This window comes from Schistocerca cancellata, chromosome 2 (assembly GCF_023864275.1).
Source record: "Schistocerca cancellata isolate TAMUIC-IGC-003103 chromosome 2, iqSchCanc2.1, whole genome shotgun sequence".
NCBI classification, from domain to species: domain Eukaryota; kingdom Metazoa; phylum Arthropoda; class Insecta; order Orthoptera; family Acrididae; genus Schistocerca; species Schistocerca cancellata.
The window spans coordinates 534,623,005-534,632,571 of NC_064627.1; the positions used below are offsets into that span (position 1 = coordinate 534,623,005).

General features: G+C 53.6%; 1 non-coding gene across 1 annotated transcript; it reads right to left on the reverse strand.

Annotated features, from left to right (window-relative positions):
* Positions 1-9,280: 9,280 nt before the first annotated feature.
* On the reverse strand, positions 9,281-9,353 carry Trnas-gcu (transfer RNA serine (anticodon GCU)). The gene has a single exon. It is a non-coding gene; the product is annotated as a tRNA-Ser (tRNA).
* Between the last annotated feature and the right edge of the window lie 214 nt (positions 9,354-9,567).

Consider the following 9,567-nt stretch of genomic DNA (forward strand, 5'->3'; position numbering starts at 1 on the left):
GCCCTCCAGGAAACGAAGCTACGCCCATGCGATCAAATTGCCTTGGCACACTACACCTCTGTGCGTTTTGACCTACCCCCTGTGGTAGGTATCCCAGCTCATGGAGGGGTTATGTTGCTGGTCCGGGATGATATTTACTACGATCCCATCACGTTGCACACCGGCCTGCAGGCAGTTGCCATCCGCATTACTCTCCCCACTTTTACGTTTTCCTTTTGTACCGTTTACACTCCATCGTCATCTGCCGTTACCAGGGCAGACATCATGCAACTTATTGCTCAGCTACCTGCACCATTTTTGTTAACTGGAGACTTCAATGCCCACCATCCCCTTTGGGGCTCTCCAGCATCCTGCCCGAGGGGCTCCTTGTTAGCAGACCTTTTCGACCAGCTCAATCTTGTCTGCCTCAATACTGGCGCCCCTACTTTTCTTTCGGACACATCTCACACCTATTCCCATTTAGACCTCTCTATATGTACTCCCCAACTTGCACGCCGGTTTGAATGGTATGCCTTTTCGGATACATATTCGAGCGACCACTTCCCGTGTGTTATCCATCTCCTGCAGCATACCCCCTCTCCGTGCTCCTCTAGTTGGACCATCTCCAAGGCAGACTGGGGGCCCTTCTCTTCCAGGGCGACCTTTCAGGATCAAACCTTTACAAGCTGCGATCGTCAGGTCGCACACCTCACGGAAGTCATTCTCGCTGCTGCTGAATATTCCATCCCTCACCCTCCTTCTTCTCCACGTCGCGTACCGGTCTCCTGGTGGACCGCAGCATGTAGAGACGCTTTACGTGCTCGTTGACGTGCTTTACGCACATTTAAACGCCACCCTACAGTGGCGAATTGTATCAATTATAAACGATTACGTGCTCAGTGTCGTCGTATTATCAAAGACAGCAAGAAAGCCAGCTGGGCTGCTTTCACAAGCACCTTCAACAGTTTTACTCCTTCTTCTGTTGTCTGGGGTAGCCTGCGCCGGCTATCTGGCACTAAGGTCCACTCCCCAGTTTCTGGCTTGAAGGTCGCGAATGACGTCCTTGTGGCCCCTGAGGCTGTCTCCAACGCCTTCGGCCGCTTTTTCGCAGAGGTTTCGAGCTCCGCTCATTACCACCCTGCCTTCCTCCCCCGCAAACAGGCAGAGGAGACTAGGCCACCTAACTTCCGCTCCTCGAATTGTGAAAGTTATAATGCCCCATTCACCATGCGGGAACTCGAAAACGCACTTGGCCGATCACGGTCCTCCGCTCCAGGGCCTGATTCTATTCATATTCAGATGCTGAAGAACCTTTCTCCTGCGGGTAAAGGTTTTCTTCTTCGTACATACAATCGCATCTGGATTGAGGGACATGTTCCCGCATGCTGGCGCGAGTCTATTGTTGTCCCGATTCCTAAGCCAGGGAAGGACAAGCACTTGCCTTCCAGTTATCGACCTATCTCGCTTACCAGCTGTGTCTGTAAAGTGATGGAGCGAATGGTTAACTCTCGATTGGTTTGGCTGCTCGAGTCTCGACGCCTACTTACCAATGTACAATGTGGATTTCGTAGGCGCCGCTCTGCTGTTGACCATCTGGTTACCTTGTCGACCTTCATTATGAATAACTTCTTGCGGAAGCGCCCGACCGCGGCTGTGTTCTTTGATTTGGAGAAGGCTTACGACACCTGTTGGAGGGCGGGCATTCTCCGCACCATGCATACATGGGGCCTTCGCGGTCGCCTCCCTCTTTTTATTCGTTCCTTTTTAATGGATCGACAGTTCAGGGTACGTGTGGGGTCTGTCCTGTCCGACACCTTTCGCCAGGAGAATGGGGTGCCACAGGGCTCAGTTTTGAGCGTCGCTCTCTTCGCCATCGCGATCAATCCAATAATGGATTGCCTCCCAGCTGATGTATCAGGCTCCCTTTTCGTGGACGATTTTACCATCTATTGCAGCGCGCAGTGTACACGTGTCCTGGAGCGCTGTCTTCAGTGTTCTCTTGACCGTCTTTACTCCTGGAGTGTCGCCAATAGCTTCCGTTTTTCTGCCGAGAAGACGGTCTGTATTAACTTCTGGCGCTACAAAGAGTTTCTCCCACCGTCCTTACGACTCGGTCCCGTTGCTCTCCCAATCGTGGAGACAACCAAATTTTTAGGCCTTACCTTTGACAGGAAACTTAGCTGGTCTCCACATGTGTCATGTTTGGCCGCCCGTTGTACCCGTTCTTTAAATGTCCTCCGTGTTCTCAGTGGTATGTCGTGGGGAGCAGATCGAACAGTCCTACTTCGTCTATATCGGTCGATCGTCCGCTCCAAGCTGGATTATGGGAGCTTCGTATACTCCTCTGCACGGCCATCCATCTTACGCCGCCTCAACTCCATACAACATCGGGGCTTACGACTTTCCTTGAGTCGCGCGGTCTCCTCGCTCCATCCCAGGGTGGCTTCCGCCGGGGCCGGTCTGCAGTGGACAATTTGGTACGGCTGGAATCTGCTGTCCGTACGGCCTTTGCCCGACGTCAGCATCTCGTTGCCGTGTTTTTCGATCTGCGGAAGGCGTATGACACCACATGGAGGCATCACATCCTCGCCACATTGCATGAGTGGGGTCTTCGTGGTCGGCTCCCGGCTTTTCTTCAAAGCTTTTTATTGCACCGCTCTTTCCGGGTGCAAGTCGGTGCCACCTCTAGTTCCTCTTACATACAGGAAAATGGGGTCCCGCAGGGCTCGGTGTTGAGCGTCTCCTTATTTTTAGTGGCCATTAATGGTCTGGCAGCAGCAGTGGGGTCGTCGGTGTCTCCTTCTTTGTATGCCGACGACTTCTGCATCTCATTTAGCTCCACGACTACGGGAGTCGCCGAACGCAGGCTGCAAGTCGCCGTTCGCAAGGCAGCATCGTGGGCTCTGACTCACGGTTTTCAGTTCTCTGCACCCAAGACTCGAGTAATGCACTTCTGCAGGCGTCGGACGGTCCACCCTCATCCTGCACTTTACCTCGACGGCCACCTGCTTGAAGTGGTGGACACTTGCCGCTTCTTGGGACTCGTGTTTGATGCCCGGCTCACATGGGTTCCTCATGTTACTCAGCTGAAGCAAAAATGCTGGCGGCACCTCAATGCCCTCCGCTGCCTTAGCCACACGTCTTGGGGTGCAGATCGCTGCACGCTGCTGCGGTTGTACCGAGCCCTTGTGCAGTCCCGGCTTGATTATGGGAGCCTGGCCTATGGGTCTGCGTCCCCCTCAGTGTTGAAGTTGTTGGACCCCATACACCACTGTGGGGTTAGGCTTGCCACTGGCGCTTTTCGCACCAGCCCCGTGGATAGTCTACTGGTGGAGGCCGGGGTTCCCCCGCTGCGAATTCGCCGCCATCGTCTGCTCGTCGACTATGCTGTCCACGTTCATTGCTCGCCAGATCATCCCAATCGTCGCCTGCTTTTCCCTGCTATGGTCCTCCATCTGCCCGAACGGCGACCTAGGTCTGGGCTTTCCGTCGCTGTCCGCGTTCAGTCCCTGCTGTCGGAATTGGGTTCATTCCCTCTTCCGCCTCCCTTCCGGGTCCGTGCACCTACGCCTCCCTGGTGTTTGTCCCGGCCATCCGTCCGTCTGGATTTGGCACAGGGACCTAAGGACTCGGTTCCGCCTATGGCCCTCCGTCGCCGTTTTCTTGCTCTCCTCGCCTCATTTTCGGACTGTGAGACTGTCTACACTGATGGTTCCCTGGTTGATGGTCGCACTGCCTACTCTTTTGCTCATGCTGCTCATGTTGAGCAGCGCTCCTTGCCGGCTGGCTGCAGTGTTTTTACTGCAGAGCTGGTGGCCATATTGCGCGCTCTTGAGCATATGCGTTTCTGCTCAGGTAGGTCCGTCGTCATCTGCAGTGACTCCCTGAGCAGCCTTCAGGCCATCGACCGCTGCTATCCCTCCTCTCCTTTGGTGTCCTCCATTCAGGAGACTGTTTCCGCCATTGCCCGTTCTGGTCGTTCGGTGGTCCTGGTTTGGACGCCCGGTCATGTTGGCATCCCAGGGAACGAACGTGTAGACAGGCTGGCCAAAGGGGCGATCGACGCCCCGGCTTTGGAGGTCGGCCTTACGGCTCGCGACCAGCAGATGGTGTTGCGCCGTAAGCTGATTGGGGTGTGGGCTGCTGAGTGGCGTGGCATGACAGCCCCGAATAAACTGCGGGCTGTCAAGGGGACGACCGATGTGTGGCGTTCCTCCCTGCGGGCTTCTCGCAGGGACTCGGTAGTCCTGTGTCGGCTGCGCATCGGCCATACATACCTGACGCACGGCCATCTGTTGCGTCAGGAGGATCCCCCCTTGTGTCGGTGTGGGTCCCGGCTGACGGTCGGCCACATTTTGCTGGAGTGTCCTCGACTGCGCACACTCCGGCAATCTTTTAATCTCCCGGGCACTTTGGCTTTGATTTTATCTGACGATGCCTCCATGGCTGATGCCGTTTTAAATTTTATCCGTGGTAGTCCGTTTTATGGTTCGATTTAGGGAGGTCCTGCACCTTTCCTTTTCTGTGTCTTTTGTCCTTGTGTCTGTTGCTGTTCTGGTGTGCCGTGAGATGGTTGGCTCTTTCCCTTTTTTTTGTTCTCGTGGTCAGTCAACCAGTCTCCGGCCGTCTTCCTTTCTTCTGTTTCTTTCTGTCTGGTGTTCCTCTGTCCTGTTCTTGTCTGTAATGTTTGTTGCTCCATTTGTGTTCTTTTAGCGCCTGGGGGGACGTCTCCTCCCCCTTTGGTTTTTACCTGCTCCGTGGATTTTCGGCTCGCCTGATTTTGGAATGGGGGACTGATGACCTTCGCTGTTTAGTCCCCCTTAAACATCCCAACAACCACCACCACCACCACCGCTTACGACTTGCGATCAGAGCATTTTATACCAGTCCCGTAGAGAGTCTTCATGCTGACGCTGGCGAATTGCCACTCACCTACCGGCGCGATATACTGCTTTGTCGGTATGCCTGTCGGCTACTGTCAATGCCCGACCATCCGTCTTATCGTTCCTTTTTTGACGACTCTCTTGACCGTCAATACGGGTTGTATGTCTCTGCCCTGCTACCCCCTGGAGTTCGCTTTCGTCGCCTCCTTCAACACCTTAATTTTTCACTCCCTGCAACCTTTCGAGTGGGCGAGAGCCGCACGCCACCTTGGCTCCAGGCTCAGGTCCGCGTTCACCTTGACCTCAGCTCGCTCCCAAAAGAGGTCACCCCTGGTTCGGTCTACCACTCCCGTTTTTTGGAAGTTCGTTCGAAGTTCATCAACATGACTTTCATTTATACAGATGGCTCTAAGACCAATGACGGGGTTGGGTGTTCCTTTATTGTCGGGGCACAAAGTTTCAAATACCGGCTCCATGGCCATTGTTCGGTCTTCACAGCTGAGCTCTTTGCCCTCTACCAGGCTGTTCTTTACATCTGCCGCCACCGACATTCTGCTTATGTCATCTGCTCAGATTCCCTGAGCGCCATCCAGAGCCTCAGTGATCCGTACCCGGTTCACCCTTTCGTACACCGGATCCAACGCTCTCTTCAGCAGCTGGTGGACGTCGGCTCTCCGGTTAGCTTTATATGGGTTCCTGGCCATGTCGGTATCCCTGGGAACGAAGCTGCAGATGCCGCGGCCAAGGCTGCGGTCCTCCAGCCTCGGACAGCTTCTTGTTGTGTCCCTTCGTCCGATTTTAGCGGGGTCATTTGTCGGCGCATCTTATCGCTGTGGCATGCCGATTGGGCTGCACTTACCGACAACAAGCTTCGGGCCTTAAAACCTATTCCCGTGGCTTGGACGTCCTCCTCACGTCCTCCTCACGCCCTCCTCACGCCCTTCTCGGCGGGAGGAGGTCGTTTTAGCCCGGTTAAGAATTGGACACTGCCGGTTCAGCCATCGCCATCTGCTGACGGCTGCGCCGGCGCCGTTCTGCCCATGTGAGCACTTGCTGACGGTTAGACACATTTTAATGTCCAGTCCAGATCTTAACACACTGCGCCTCGATCTTAACCTGCCAAATACTTTCGATGCCATTTTAGCGGATGCCCCACGAGCAGCTGCTCGTGTTCTTCGTATTATCAATTTGACAAACCTCGCTAAGGACATTTGATGTTGTTTTTTAATCCTATGCCTGTCAGTCTGTCTTTTATCGTGTTTTCCCTTTTAGTTGTTGTTGTCAACTTGTGCCTCGCGGTGCATTCTTAGAGTAGTCAGGGCGCTAATGACCATTGAAGTTGTGCGCCCTAAAACCACAAAAAAAAAAATCACCAACGTTCTTTGCAAGTTGCTTGAACGGATGGTGAGCCGGCGCTTGCATTGGGTACTGGAGTCTCGGGGCCTTCTGGCTCCGTCTCAGGGTGGGTTCCGTAAAGGCCGCTCCGCCACCGACAATCTGGTGAGCCTGGAGTCGGCCATCCGTACTGCCTTTGCCCGCCGTCAGCACCTGGTCGCTGTCTTTTTCGACATGCGGAAGGCGTACGATACGACATGGCGTCATCACATCCTTTCTACGCTTCATGGATGGGGTCTTCGGGGTCCTCTGCCGATTTTTATCCGCAATTTTCTGTCGTGTCGTACCTTCCGCGTGCAAGTCGCGGCCTCGTATAGTTCCTCCCACGTCCAGGAGAACGGTGTGCCACAGGGTTCTGTTTTAAGTGTCTGTCTGTTTTTAGTAGCCATTAACGGGCTTGCTGCGGCCGTGGGAAATTCTGTCTCCGCTTCCCTGTATGCTGACGACTTCTGCCTTTACTACAGCTCTACTGGCATTGCAGCTGTTGAACGTCAGCTACAGGGCGCTATCCATAAGGCGCAGTCTTGGGCTGTAGCGCATGGGTTTCAGTTTTCGGCAGCCAAGACCCGCGTTATGCATTTCTGCCGGCGCTGAACAGTCCATCCTGAGCCGCGGATTTATCTTGCCGACGAACTCCTTGCTGTGGTGGAGACCCACAGGTTTTTGGGGGTGGTTTTCGATGCCCGGTTGACTTTGCTGCCTCATATCCGGCAGCTTAAACAGTCGTGTTGGCGGCATCTCAATGCTCTGCGATGTTTGAGCCACACCCGCTGGGGCGCCTACCGATCTACCCTGTTGCGGCTCTACCAGGCGTTAATCCAGTCCCGTCTGGATTATGGGAGCCTGGCTTATGGCTCAGCATCCCCATCTGCGTTACGGGTGCTGGACCCAATTCTCCACAGCGAGATCCGCCTTGCCACTGGTGCTTTCCGCACCAGGCCTGTGGACAGCGTACTAGTGGAGGCAGGTGTTCATCCACTGCGGTTCCGGCGCCAACGTTTGCTGGCCGCTTATGCTGCCCATGTTCTAAGCTCGCCCGGGCATCCAAACTATCGTCTCCTGTTCCCGCGATCGGTCGTCTGTCTGCCAGAACGTCGGCCCCGGTGTGGTTGTACAATAGCAGTCCGCGTCACAGAGCTTCCTTCTGGGCTTCAGGTTTTCACTGTTCCACTTCCTTTCCGGGCTACTTTGCATACACCCCCATGGTGTATTCGTCGCCCTTGCCTTCGGCTCGACTTGGCAGAGGGCCCGAAGGACTCAGTCCCTCCAGAGGCCTTCCGCCGCCGCTTTTATTCCATCCTGGCCACGTATCAGGGCTCTGGCATTGTTTACACTGACGGTTCGATGGTTGCTGGTCGTGTCGGGTATGCGCTCACTCTAGGGTAACGTTCCGAACAACGTTCCTTGCAGGATGGCTGCAGCGTTTACACTGCTGAGCTGGTCGCCATCTCTCGTGCCCTAGAGTATATCCGCTCCTGCTCAGGCGAGTCCTTCGTTATCTGTAGCGATTCCCTGAGCGGTTTACGAGCTCTCGACAAGTGTTTCCCTCGTTCTCGTCTGGTGATGGCTATCCAAGAGTCTCTGCATATTCTTGCCCGTTGCGGCCGCCCTGTGGTCTTTGTGTGGACCCCCGGTCATGTCGGTATCCCGGGTAACGAACATGTTGACCGCCTGGCGAAAGAGGCCACAAGTAAGCCATCTCTGGACGTTGGCCTCCCAGAGACTGATTTGCGGGCAGTCTTCCGCCGCAAAATCTTGGCGCTATGGGACGATGAATGGCGCGAACTGACAACGCGCAATAAACTCCGTGATGTCAAGGAGACGACGGCTGTGTGGCGGTCATCCCTGCGAGCCACTCGCAGGGACTCAGTAGTTCTTTGCCGGCTCCGCATTGGCCACTCCCGGCTGACACACAGTTATTTACTGCGCCGGGAGGACCCTCCTCTATGTCGATGTGGGGCAGCTTTGACAGTGGCCCACATTTTGATCGCCTGCCCCCTTTTAGCTGTGGTCAGGCAGACATTTGCGCTGCCTGATACGCTCCCTGCCCTTTTAACAGACGACTCCACTATGGCTGACTTAGTTTTACGTTTTATTCGGGCAGGGGGATTTTATCATTTGATCTGAGTGTTTCTGTTTTATTTTATTGTTTTGTGTTGATTCTGGCCTTTGGCCTATGATTTTAAACTGATTTTTTAATGTGTTTCTAAGTGGTAGGCTTTTCCTTTTTTATTTCTATGGTCGGCCAACCACTGTCACACTCTGTGTGGTTTTAGTTCGTTATGTCTCGTCTTTGTCTCAGCTTCTCTTGTTCTGTATCGTCTGTGATCTATTCTGTTCCTCGTTTTTATTCTCTGTGGGTGTTCTTTGTATTTGGAAAAAGGGACCGATGACCGTAGCAGTCTGGTCCCTTTCATCCCCCCAAACCAACCAACCAACCAAGTCCGACCTGCACAACGGACGCGCCTCGACTACCACTCGGCCACCTCGTCTGCTGGAACTACATCTGTGCCTTTGGGGTGTGCTTGCGGAAAGAAGACCGGTCGATTCGAAAACGCATTCAAAGCATCGTACTGGGCCGGTGTTCGCGTCTAATGCCCAGCTGCAGTGCAGCTGACCAAGCTCCCACTCGCGAATCATTCAATGACAGCATCCGTCCACGTCGATATCCGATCGGGGCAAAATCACCGGCCCACTTATTTATAGATGGATTATTATTTGCTCGATACGTTAAAATGACTGCGACAGGTATGCACTTACATATAAATAAGAACTCGTCGTTCGCAAATACCAACATACTCTTTGCTGGAGCCGAAATTTGATTGGTTTATAGATCTCGAAATGATGTTTAATTCGAAGGGCATACGCTATGGAATGTTGTGCGCTTTCATCTGGTAGGCATTTTTGTCTCGTATTTCATACACACGCTATTTGCCACGTACACGCTTCGTTGTTACTACTGAGTGGCGTTCCGCAAGGAGAAGGAGTGACCGCAAACGCGTGCTATACGTAAAATTCTTCGACGAGGATGGGATTCGAACCCACGCGTGCAGAGCACATTGGATTAGCAGTCCAACGCCTTAACCACTCGGCCACTTTTTTTTTATATAGGTGTTATGGAAAGAGGGCGGTATAAGAAAAAAAAAATCTAGGGGAGCCACCAGTACGCGGTTTTCCCAGGTGGTCACCCATCCAAGTACTAACCGCGCCCGATGTTGCTTAACTTCGGTGATCGGACGAGAATCTTTGTTTTTGTGTATTTAACTTTTTTTATGACGAGAACCGTTGTATTTAACATTTTTTTGTTCTT